This window comes from Furipterus horrens, unplaced genomic scaffold (assembly GCF_987537825.1).
Source record: "Furipterus horrens unplaced genomic scaffold, mFurHor1.1.pri manual_scaffold_16, whole genome shotgun sequence".
Lineage (NCBI taxonomy): Eukaryota > Metazoa > Chordata > Mammalia > Chiroptera > Furipteridae > Furipterus > Furipterus horrens.
Genome location: NW_028327186.1, coordinates 12301721 through 12314009, shown reverse-complemented (window position 1 = coordinate 12314009; position 12289 = coordinate 12301721). Strand labels below are relative to the sequence as shown.

Here is a 12289-nt window from a genome sequence, read left to right as displayed (position 1 = left end):
TGGTGGGAACATTTTTGTTTTGTGGAACCACTAGAAATTTCTTCTATATTTTAATTCGCTTTAATTACTCAAGCTCTTCAGTAAAGTGAGTCTCCCTGGTGCAGCCTGATGAGGTGGTGGTGGGGGGGCTCTGGAATAGGTCTAGGGGAAGATTATGCTCTCCCGCATCACCCTCCATGAAGCTGGCATGGCAGTAAGAACATTGTGTGGACACATAATCCTGAACGTGCTGGGCAGGACCAGTGTGAGGGTGTGACAGTGCCAGCAGCACTCACAGAAGCAGCGGTGCAGCTGCAGGGTGGCTCAGGACCGGACGTGGGCTTGCAGCAAATCTGTCACCCCCAATGCACTGAAGGAGGGGGTCTCTAGGATGGGGTAGGGATGCAGAGAGGGTTCTGGAATTCAGCTCTGCCACTTTTGAGTTGTGGCCTTCAGTAAGTCATACTCTTCAAACCTCACGGGACCCATATAACAGCTTGTGTGAGGATTGGAGGACAAAATGCCCGGCAACCACTTAGAACGTGTTTTGTGCTCAGTAGTTATTACCCTTCTCGTGGAAATGTCTTGGAAAGTTCTACTCCTTATCCATACCCTCATAAACAAAGGGAAACTGAGCTGAAAAGGTATCAAGATTGGTCCAAGTACAGCTATAGAAGGCCATAGTATTCTAGGGGAGCTCCACGTTCGCCCTTACCATATATCCAAACCTTATGTTTGTGTTGGTTTCTGCCACTAAACCTGCTATTCAGGGGGAGACAGCTGCCTGGGCCCTCGGGTGTATCCAGCACACAGCATGGTGCCCACAAATGGGCTTGCTCAGCAGATGTCTGTGGAACTGCAGCTCATCCCTTCACACGGCCTCCCTTGCCAACATGACCGCTCCCCAACCTTCCTTCTGGGCACTCGGAGTGGCCTGGAAGCCCGTGAGCTGGCGTTTTCATTAAACAAGGGCTTCCAAGGGATAACCACCCCTTCCTCTCCTGTCTGTTCTTGGGCAGGCCAGAAACTCTCGGTTCACAACAGGAAACCAATAGCTTTGTGCTATCAGAAGACATTTCCTTCACGGCACAAAACGTCTGAGTAATAATTTCGAGCTGGGCTTCACCCATTTCCTGCAAAAGGAGGTGCATTCGCCTATCCCGGCCCTACGGAGCCCGTGTTTTCCCGCCGGCAGTGAGGCAGCGCCTTCTGTGTTGGGGACTTGGGCCTGTCTTCTCCCCTGTCACACTGGATCCAACCCCCGGGGGAGTGGACCCACTTGGAAAATGGCCTCTCCATATTTATGCAGAACAGGGAAATCACTACGACTACTTTGTACCCTTGTCTGAATAGGTTTCTTAGGCAGCTCTGAGAGTGAAAATTCACGGTGTAAGGAGAGCCACAGCTTTCTCTGAAAGTCAACCAGGAATTAACATGTTGGGGGTCATGAAAAGTCTGATGGGCTGACACCCAGTAGCTCCCTTAGGACTGATTTGGTCCATCGGGGAAATGACCATGAATTGTGGGGTAGAGATGAGCTTTGCCACCTGTGTGTCTGTTTCCCTGTCTCCCAGCTGCGGTCGGAGCGCTGTACCATCCACAGCTCCTAAAGGAGAAGAGCTTTGTCCTCCTCAGTAATCACGTTCGATCTTTTCACACCGAGTCGAAGAATTAAGAGACGTTCTTGTTCACGTGCCCATATTTGACACATGGGAACACGGAGGCCTCAGGAGGCAAATAACTTCTCACAAGCTGCAGAGCCGGGTTAGAGCCCAGACTCACCCATTTTCAGGGCCCCTTTCTTCTAATACTGTCTTGTAAACTTCTCATGTGGACTTTGGAGCTCACCCACAAGGTAGAACGACACTGTGTGTTTCTAAAAGAAATAGCTGACGAGAGCTCCCAGCTTCTAGAGAGAACTCAGATGGAGCTCTTTTCCACATCAGCGGAGGGAGGAAGCAGAGGAGCAGTGGAGGGGTGGGGTCCTGGGCTTGTGAGCAATCCCTGCCTGAGATATTCAGTCATGTTACATAGGATGTGTTAACAAGGGGGCAGTTGTCACTGGACTTACCTGGTGGAAGGTGACCCTGTCAGAAGACCGTTAAAGTGTCCCTCCTGTCCCTTTAGTGTCTGTCACACAGCCTGTTTAGTTGCTGGGAAGCTGGCGTTCGTGTCTTGAGGTGTGGATTGCAAGGATGCAGAACCTCTGCAGTCAACCAACTTAGAGACCCGCTGAGCAGCACAAAAGGCAAGGCTGAGAGTCCATAGTAAGTTCCCTGGAGCACAGAGGGGACGCTCCAGATCTCGTGGGACAGGATCGCATGGGACAGACAGGCAGTCGTGGCCTGCAGATTAGACCAGAATGACTTCTTTTCCCACGCTGTTCACACGTTCTCACCAGTCCCTTCACGGGAAGCAGTGTGTGGGGGCGGTTGGATATAGGCATGCGTATTTTTCTGTAGGTTTCAGTTTATAGAGCGGGCTGGACCATTTTCAGCACATACCTTTGCCCTTTATATAAAAGGTCCAGCGATAAACACCCCTTCAGATGTTTTCATAAATACTTTAGTAAGCAGACCCCTGTCAGGAAGTAAACGGCACACTCAGATTCGGATAATAGGAGGAGGGTTTATAAAGCTGTGGAGGTCAGTGGAGTAGAGCAATGACCTGAGTCTGTGCAGCTCAGAGGGACAGGGGAGGAGCTGGGTATAGGGACCTGGAGGTAGAGTCTTGTAGAGAAGATGCTTTGAGAGGAACAGTGAGTTCTGGTCACGCGAGACGGCCCCTTGCAGGCGCTCTCACAGAGAGTCCTGGAGAACAAACACCCTGACCTCACTCTTCTCCCTCCCTCCTGCTGGGCCTCCCGTTGGCTGAAGACAGCAGGCAGCCGGAGGGCCAGGGAGCACAGCGATGCGGATGGGGCAGCCAGTAAGAAGGCGCGTGTCCTGGAGTTGTACTGGAGGCGCTGGGATTACAGTGCAGGGTCTGTCCTGGCCCCGCACTCCTAACACGCTGGGTTGGCCAGAAGGCCTGCCAAGGAGGCGTCTGCCAGCTGAGTTTCCTTTCTTTGAAAATGAAAGGGGAAAGAAGTGCCTTTGTCAAGTGGGCACCCTCAGTAAACAGGGGCAGCAGCAGGGTTAGCTGTCTGGGCAAGAAACAGCTTGAGATCATGTGAGAATGTGATGGCTTTGGGGAAAGGAGGCTTCTTCTCTAACTGAAGGCCACCAGGAGAGCCACGGGCACACGTTCAGGGAGGCCAGGGAAGAGCGTTAACGGTTGAGGGCTCAGGGAACCTGAGGCCGGGTTGTGAAGGAAGACAGAAGACTGTCTTTAAGGAATTGCCTGTCCTGTGTTCTGTGTTAAGTACAGTCCAGTGAGCTGGGCACCCAAAGGAAGCTTCTGAGAGAGAAAGCAGAAAAGATGGCAAAACGGGCTCGGGGGGAGCACAGCCGTGGGTGCCCGGAAGTGGGACCCAGCTGAGGTGGGGTGAGGTGAGGTGGCTGAGGGGGGTCTGCGATCACTAGCTGTGAAATGAGATTCAGTAGGTGACGTTTGGTCCTCTGTTTCTCCGTCCCTGGCCCTGGGAAGAAGGTACTCAAGATTAGGGCAGGCTTCACTCGTGGGTCTTCCTCGTGGGCTCTGTCCTGGCACAGGATCAGGGAGGCCACGCCCTGGCTTAGAGGAAGGGAAGAGCCAGTGCTTTGGGGGAACCCATCTCCCACTCTTCTCCAGAACAGGTCAGTGTCATTTATTAACTTATTAATCTCTGTTTGCCAGGCCTTATGCTGAATGCTGGGGAGGGAGAAATGAAGTGTCCTTCAAGAAACCCTTCAGCACATCTGTGAGGATTCCGTGACGTCCTCACATGAGCTACATGCAAGGGAGGTAAGGCAGGACCCATTGTCCTTTAGGGGAGAGACAGCACAGCTGACCCAGGTGCAGCCAGGCGAGAGGTGCCCCCGAAGGAGGCGCTGCTTGCTGACACACACACATTTTCCACTGGTGACAGCTGAGCTGCCAAGAACACATGGTGACAAGTCTCGAGCACAGGCCCAGTCACTGGCAGTTAGAAGTCAGACCCAGGTTGGCACGCGGCAGTTATGACACACACCTCCGTTCGGTGCGGAGTTTTCCAGAACGGGTATGAAACCCCCTGCCTGGTAAGACCACAACGTGAAGTGTAAGGAGCTTCGTCACTGAGTTACTGTACTGTTGACCAACTGTTCACCAGCTTCACTGGGGAGAGGCCACGAAGAAACAGGCTTGTGTCCTCATGAGAAAAGAATCTGTGTTAATTGTAGGAAGAAGAGTCATTATTGAGGAATGGAAAGGGTTGGAGACATCGTTCCAGGAGATCTGGAAGGGTGGACTCGAGAACTCTCAGGGGTGCAAATGTTGCTAATGGCAGGAAACTAGGCAGTATAACAGCGATCACTGTGGACTTGTTTGTTCATAGGCTTGGGATGGAGACCCAGAGTTAAGGGCCCTTCCACTCAGCCCAGCGCGCAGGGCGTGGACCAAGAGCTGCAGCTGGAACCACGCAGCGCAGGGCCCGCATGCAGCGAAGGGTTAGAATGATCGACCTCACAGACACCAGGTTTCCCTCTATTTGAAGTTAAAAACCAGCCACACTAACCCAAGGTGATAGAAATCAGAACTATGGTTGCCCGTGGTATGGACTGGGGGATTGACTGGAAGGGGGGCATGGAGGAATTTTCTAGAGGTGATGGACAGTTCTTTATCTTGATGGAGGTCTACACATTTTTCAGAATCCATCAGATTATACAACTAAGATGTGTGCATATCAGTGTATGTAAATTTTAAAATAGGGAATTAAGAATACAGAAATAGCAGGGAAGTTCATTTTGAAATATTCCTGTGTGGTCCACACCTCAGCAGGGCGAGAAGAGACTCTCAGGCTGCACCCCGACCTCAGGAGGGCAGCATGGCAGGTACCACGCAGGACTAGATGCCGGCAGAGCCGCACTCTGGCCTGGTGCTATGGGCACCACTCATGGGGATGCGTGTCTCCCTCTCTACCCCTGCCCTTGTCTGTAACCCAAGGGAGTTCTCCGGGCGACGGCTGAGCTGGGACAGCCCGACTCCCTTTCCTCACTTTCTGAGGCGGGCTGGCCGGATGAGCCATGGGTGTGACCTGATTTGGTGATTCTTGTGATCTGAATCTCTTCCACATGTCTGGTGTCAGCCCAGTGCGGAGTGGGAGGGGGAGCGGGGCAATGTGATACCGCGGGAAGTCCATTGCTCTGTTGTTGCTAAAATTAGAACCAGGCTGCAGCTGAGATCAAGGCCATTCCTTTCCCAGCCCCGGTGAGCTCACTTGTCCCTCCACCCTGCCCTATAGATGCTCTCGTAGGTACAGTCACGGTCCCAGGAGCTCCAGGTGACCCCCAGCCCGGAGAAGGGAAATGGAGTTCTAGTCCCGCAGAGACCCTGACCCTTTCACACAAAGATGCAGAGTAAGAGAGAGAAAAAAGGAGCAAAGGCGGCAAGGGAGCAGGAGAGGGAAGAAGAGCAAGGGGAGAGAAGTAACGTGAGTGGAAGGTCCAGCTAGTCTGTCCTCACCCCTTGGTTGCTGTCTGTGTGTAACAAGTGGCTTCTGCAGACAGGGCACTGCATCCTTGTTTTAGAAAAAAACTCCAGAAAATGAAATTAGGATCTTTCCTTATCACGTGCAGGCAGACCTTGACCGATTGCGCTTCACAGACTGTGTTTCCGTCAACATTGAGGCGAGAGCTTCCCCCGGAGAGAAGATGGCTCGCCTGAGGCTCAGAGGAGGGTTAGCGTGTTTTAGCAACGAAGTACTTTTCACTTAAGTGCGCTCATTTGTTAGACACAATGCTGCCGTGCACCGAACAGACTGTAGGACAGTGTGAACACAGCTTTTATTGCCCCGAGAAACGGAGGAGCCGTGGGCCTGGCCTCAGTGCAGGGGCCACAGTGGCGTGGATTCTGCGTGCGCGCAATGGGGCTGCCGGGAGCAGGCGCGGGGCCGGGCAGGAGCCCTTGCTGTGCGGCACTCACGTTACGCAGGATCTTGAGCAGTTCACCTAATCATCTCTGCCTCATTTACTCTTATCAGCAAAGCAGAGAGCTCTAACTGCGGTGGTACTGGGGGTGAGGTGAGTGAGCTACGTGAGGGCGCCCTGGAGGTGCGCGTGCGGGCTGCTGCAGGCCCGCTGGGCACGTCTGCGCGCAACCTCCCGGGCTGGTGAGTCCTGCGGATCCTGCCTCTGGGAGTCTTACTCCTTCTTGGTGAGTCTTGGTGCCTGAGGCTGCTCCTGTGTGGGTGCTATCCCGTTGCCCCAGTCCGGTCTAGGTGAGCGTGTGGACGACCAGCCAGAGGGGAGCCTGGCTGTACCTTTCCTTTCCGTTGACCGTGCAGTGGCGGCCAGTTCCCGCAAGCTGCCTTCCCTGGCCCCGTGGCACGCAGGCCCTCGTGCCGCTGCGTGCTCTGGAAGGACAGACAGCTCCCAGAACTGTGCGATGGAGTGCAACATTGAATGCAGATCCCCGGGTACGGCAGCACCGGTACGGGGCCGGGGCTGGAGCTGGCACTGCTCAGCAGGGCGGCCTCCTGAGGGCTTCGAAACGCCCACCCTGTCCTGTCACTAATTACCGTGAGGCTCTGGGCTTTTCAGCGGAATGAAAATCTAATTTGGGGGAAATATATGTCGCCGTTTTGTACTTGACTGCTGCCCAGTCCCACCCACAACGCCGCTCTTATCATTGTCGCTGTTAGTGGTAGTAATAATGTATAATGCAAGGTGGAGGCTGTCCAGGTTCCAGTGTCACTCCTGTGGGACAGGGTGGCGCACGCACATTCTCGGCTGCCCAGTGACTAGTGGGCAGAGTCAGCCTGATGCCTGCGCCTCAGGCTCAGCTCTCAGTGACTCCTCTGCCTTACCACCCGGGGGCTGCTGAATAGCACTCAGAGGAAGTGCGTCACGAGCTCCCCTGGCATGGCTGCAGGCGCCACACGGGAGCCCCCAGAGCAGAGCCACAGCACATGCAGGGAAAGGGACCCAGAATTACTCTCCTGCTGGGCAGGCATCCTGGCTCTGCTCTCCTTGGATCTCCCGATACTGTCTTTTGGCCTCTCCGATCTCGTGGCACCTGCTGATGAGGACGGCAGGGAGTCTGTGGTGGCCTGAGGTGACCAGGGCTGCTTCATCCCGAGGCCCCATGGGAGTCAGATGTGCTGAGAGCTGGGCCCTTCTTCCCAACCAGAAGTACCTTCAGAGAGGAGCCAGGCGAGCTGGCGTCTCAGGAGGCGCTGTGGTAGCTGCAGGCACAGGAAGGAAAGGGAAGAGACCGTTCCTCCCGCACACACACGTCAGGCTGCAGACCCTGACGGTGCCCCAGCCGTTGTCTCTTGGTGATGCTGCGTTTGTGAGGCCCCAGAAGGCAGGTGTCCCCCCTCTGTGCAGTCAGACCTTAGAACTGAAGAGCCTGAGAATGTTACCTGTGAGCCTTGGGCTTAAGTTTCCTTCTGTGGGCCTCAGTACCTTCCCTCGTGAGGCGGGGTTGAGATGGCCAGCCCCACCGTTCTTTCATGCCTCTGAAACGCACAGGTGGGCACCCCGAGGCTCCCACACTCTGGGGCGGCCCCACCGCACCTGCCTGTCGCTCCCTCTGGTCTGGGGTGCGGTGTTACTGTCCCGAGCTCTGTCTCTCCCCCAGTCTGTTTCCCCACCTGGCATACCTCTGTGACGGTCCTCATTTTTCTTGAGTCTCCTTTATGCTACCCAGACCTGAGCATGTCGTCCCGAGGAGCATCCACATCCGGAGAGGCCCCCTTGGGGGGACAGGCCCTCAAACACGGCCCCTTGGTGGCCTGCCCGGCTCCCTGCTCGCGTCCTGCCTTGAGCTGCTGCAGGCCGGCCTCCGAGAGCTTAAAATGGATCATGTGGCCTTTGCGGTCGAGTATCAAACAGACCCACCGAGTTCTCTCTCTTCTGGGTGCCCAGGCTCCCGCAGGTGTAGAGGGCCCAGGGCGTGGGCCTGCGGTCTCGCCCCCTTGCAGGAGTTGCTCATCTGAAATGCGTGTCCTTTTGCAGCCTGCCGGTCAGAGCCGCTCTGTGTTACTTCATGTGTGTTACGTAAGGGCTCGCTTGATAAGTTTCTCCTTGAACACGGTGCCAGGAAAAGTTTTCTTTCCAGTCTGATTCCAGAGTTTTGTGCAACAAGACATGAACGAGCCACGTGTTCCCCTTCACCCAGGAAACGTGGAGATGCGTCCAGTTTCACTGGCGGGAGCTGCTCATCCTGGGGCTGCAAACGTGCTGTTCCCTTTTTCTCCAGATTGTCCTCCTTTGAGTTGCAGGCAGTTTCTGGAGTGTCCTTTGGCTCCTCTGAGAAACAGTGAGGTGCAGCTGTCCTTCCAGTGCACCCGTGTGTACACACACACACACGCATGACACCTCCCCCTGGCCCCATTCTTCCACTGCCTCTGCGCAGTCCCTGGTCCCGGCCCTGGGAGTGCGGCTGGTCTGCCGGGGAGATTAGCAGAAGGACAGGACCTTGAAAGTAAGGGGTCAGCCCTAAATCAGGGGCAGAGAAAGGCTGGGGCAGCTCAGAAGAGAGAGTGACTCTGGAAAAAGACATCAGGCTGGGGAGGTGTCTTGGAAGGGAATTCTGACTGGATTGGGAAGGATGGAAGGGCTTTCAAAGACAGAGGTCGAGGAGGAAGGTCACTTCTGATGAAGGGAATGGGGTGACCAAAGACTGACGTAGGAGAAAGTAAATTGCCCTCCACGTTGGTCAGAACACAGAACTGGAGTTCAGCTGGCAGGTGAGGTCCAGGGAGAAGGCCGTGGGGGCGGAGGCTCTTTTACAGCGATGGGTACTTGTTACTTATAAACAGAACTTGGGTTCAGTACATCCTTTAGTTCGGCCGCCCCGTGAGGTGGGCAGAGAGCAAGGATGATCCCCTTTATGAGTCGGGCGCGTGGGCTCCGGGGGAGCCCTTAAGTCGCTCACTCTGAGGGAGGCAGCCGCGGCGTGCGAACAGCAGTGCCACGGACCCCAGTCCAGAGCTCATTTCGATGCGTCAGGAAACAAAGGGTGAGGGGTCCCTAGGACTGGGCTGGGGCCGCTCACCTTGGAAGTGAGAGTCAGAGTTTTGTCCTGTTTCCTCAGGAGGTGGGTGGGGGTGTTGGTGAGGAGGAAAGGGAGGAGGCTCTGAGTGTAATTTAAGGCATCGGTTTCCCTTAACAACGCCTGCAGATGGATGGGTTTCCGTGCAGCCCGGTTCTCTGTTCCTTTGCTGTGACTGGAGAGGGACAATGAGGGAGTGAGGGATCAGCAGCGATGTTTGTCTTTCCAGCCCCGGACTTTCAGATGCTGGAGTCCCCCAGGGGTGGGAAGAGTGGGTGTGGTCACTTCCCACCGTTGGGAAGGCAGGGCGACGGCCACTCGCTGGGGAAGAGGGGTGTGATTTCCTCCCAAATAGGAAATGTATCTCCTGAAGGGGAGGCTGCACAGTCATCAGCACTTATCTCCAGAAGCAGACGACCAGAGCGGAGCCCTGCCCAGCGCCTCACCCGGGGGGACCAGTCAGCCCGCGCGGGGACGTGAGGGTGCCCAGCTGAGGACGGGGATGTTTGTGTGTGAGTGACTCCAGCCTGGCCCAGGCCCCAGTGGCCCCACCCTGGAGGCTGCGTGAGATTGAGAGGGAGGAGTGCAAAGGGGGAGCTTTGCTCCTCGCTTCTGATGGAGACCAGAGCTCTGGGGGGAGCACCCCAGCCCTTCGAATCAGGGGCTCCACGAATAGCCCCAACCTGCAGCTGCGTGTTGAAAGGAAGCGTCCTCTTACCACACATAGAACAGTACAGCAGGAAGGAAGTCCCACCCCTTTTCTAGAGGAGGAAACTGAGCGCCACCGAGGCCAAATATCGTCAGGCTTATTGATGACATCCATTTCCCTCAGCCTTGTTTCTGAAGAACCCATCTTATTAGACATAGTTACGTAACCCTCCCTCTGCCTTCCTCCTCGTGTCTGTCATATTTCGTAAGATTTTTCTCTTTTATTTACACAAATAATTAGCTTCTCTGCATCTATTTTGTCATCTGTGAAATGGGGTAATCCTTCGCTCAGAGACGTGTGGGAATTAACCAACACAGTACAGGTAAAGCACTTAGAGCAGTTTGCAGATGTTCAATAACAGTCGTCAAAAGAGGAGAAAATTTCCATGTGAAATTTCTTTCCCCTCTGCCTGCCTCCCACATTTTTAGTATGTCCTGGGATCTTTAAAAGTGTATTTTTAATTACAGTTGACGTACAATATTATATTAGCTCCAGGTGTATAACACGGAGATCAGACATTTATCTACCTTACAAAGTGACCACCGTAGTATGTCCGCACCTGTCCGTCAGTGTACAGTGATGACGACTGATGAAGATTAATGCTCATTCTTCTTCTTCTTCGAGAATTACTTAGCAGTGCACTACGTTGTAACTACAGTCACAATAAGGATCTCACCTTAGTTTCGTTATGTCAGTGCTTATATAATATGTGTATTTTCAGGGCTCACGTAGTGAGTCCTTTTATAATACAGTCTCCCCATGACTGAGTTGTGTAACTTGATTTATAGCCGAATTCCATGATGGTTTTTTTTTTTTTTTGACTTTTTAAAAATAGTGCCCACTGCATAATATTTTAAAGTAAAGGTGTTAGGACATTCAGAGATGTCAGGTACCTTACAGTGTCTTTCCGTTGCTTTCAATCATGAACAACAACCTGCTGGGTTTTGAAATCTTGCTTTGCAGACTTCTGAAAGTTTTATTGATCCATTAGATGAGGAGTTGGTCAGCTCATTTTTTCCCTTTGCCTATGACATTTTATAGGCATCGATGCCTGAATGATTCTAGGCATCCTCCTTTATCTTTGAAATTAAAAAAAAATCTCCACTTTTTATCTCTGAGGAATTCTTATTCTTTATAAAAAGAGGTTTAACTAGGTCTGGAATCGCCCCCCCACCCCCCAAATATGCATTTGTGGTGTCCTTGGGTCCCAGCTGATTTGTCCTTCTGAGTGTTTGCGGTACCATCTCCCCCGCCCCCATAGAGGGCTGGCCCAGCACGTCTGTGTCACTCATTCATGGGCCCCTGCTTTGTGGGCTCGAGGAAGGCGCTGAGAGAACCTTTACGTCTCCGTGCTTTGTCCCTCACAATGCTACGTCAGACTTTCTGTGTCAGACTTTTGATCCGTTCAGCCTTCCTTTAGTGAGCAGATCGAGCCACAGTTGGTCGCCAAACTATCCCACAGCCTGCCCTGACCAATGAGAAAGAAGCAGAGGTAGTTGGGGGCAGAGGCGGAGGGCGCCCTCTCTTGTGCCAAAGGTTCATCTTTAATTGTTGAATAATGGCGGTGGCAGCGGGGTGACATCTGGATGACCTGGGAGGGAGGGAGGGCTGGGGAGGCCATCGCCGCAGAGGGACACTTCGCCAGCTTGTGGGGCAAGAGCTGCGTGCCAGGCAGCAGGGGAGCGTATCAGCACATGGAACCCTGCAGCCACGCGCGTGCTCACCGGCATGTGGCATCCGGGATGATCGATTCCTCTGCTCTGGCCCCCAGCTTCTCCGTAGAGCTGCCGTTTGCTTGGGATCCCCCTGGATGGGATGCTTTGCCATTGCCGCGGCCTCCTCCCGGAACTCAGCGCCAGGACGGACGATGATTGCACCTTCTCCGGGGATCTAAGCGTGCGCCTGACCGGCTGACCTCGCCACGTTGCGCACAGTGTACTCTCCTCTTCTCCGAGGTAAGAGGTGTGGCTGTGAGGCTCCTTTCAGGGATGGCAGTGCCGTGTGGACATTCAGCTGCGACTGGCATTAATGGTTCCTGAGTCAGACCTCAGACCTGAGCCGAAGAATGGCTGTGTCACACGGCAGCCGAACCGTCAGGGAAGTGGTGCCAGCAAGGACGGAAGCATCGGCATAAACAGTCACGGCGCTCAGAACGCTCTCACACGGGAAGGTCAGGAGAATAGTGGCTGTGATCTCAGCTCATTGGCTGCGGGCTCGGGGTTGAGTCTGAGAAGGGGCTGGGATGAGGCCCCGGCCAAGTCCTCTAGGTCAGTCCCTGCACAAGACCTCTTGCAGCAGACGTCTGTGCAGCGTGTTACGTGAATCCAGCATCAACCTGGCTCACAGACATTTTATAGAAGTTAGTGTAGCTTGTGGAGAAGGCAGGCTAGTGTCTCTGGAAGGCAAACCTAAAGTCTCTCTGACACCAGCTTGGCTTGCAGACCTCGAGGTAGGCTGATAGGGTAGGACAGGGGACAGGCAAGA

At 54.1% G+C, this 12289-nt stretch overlaps 1 long non-coding RNA gene across 1 annotated transcript; it reads left to right on the top strand.

Annotated features, from left to right (window-relative positions):
- The first annotated feature begins 1559 nt into the window (after positions 1-1559).
- On the top strand, positions 1560-11754 carry LOC149992164 (uncharacterized). Its single transcript, XR_016508514.1, has 3 exons — positions 1560-1743; positions 3757-3864; positions 11577-11754. It is a non-coding gene; the product is annotated as an uncharacterized LOC149992164 (long non-coding RNA).
- The last annotated feature ends 535 nt before the right edge of the window (positions 11755-12289 follow it).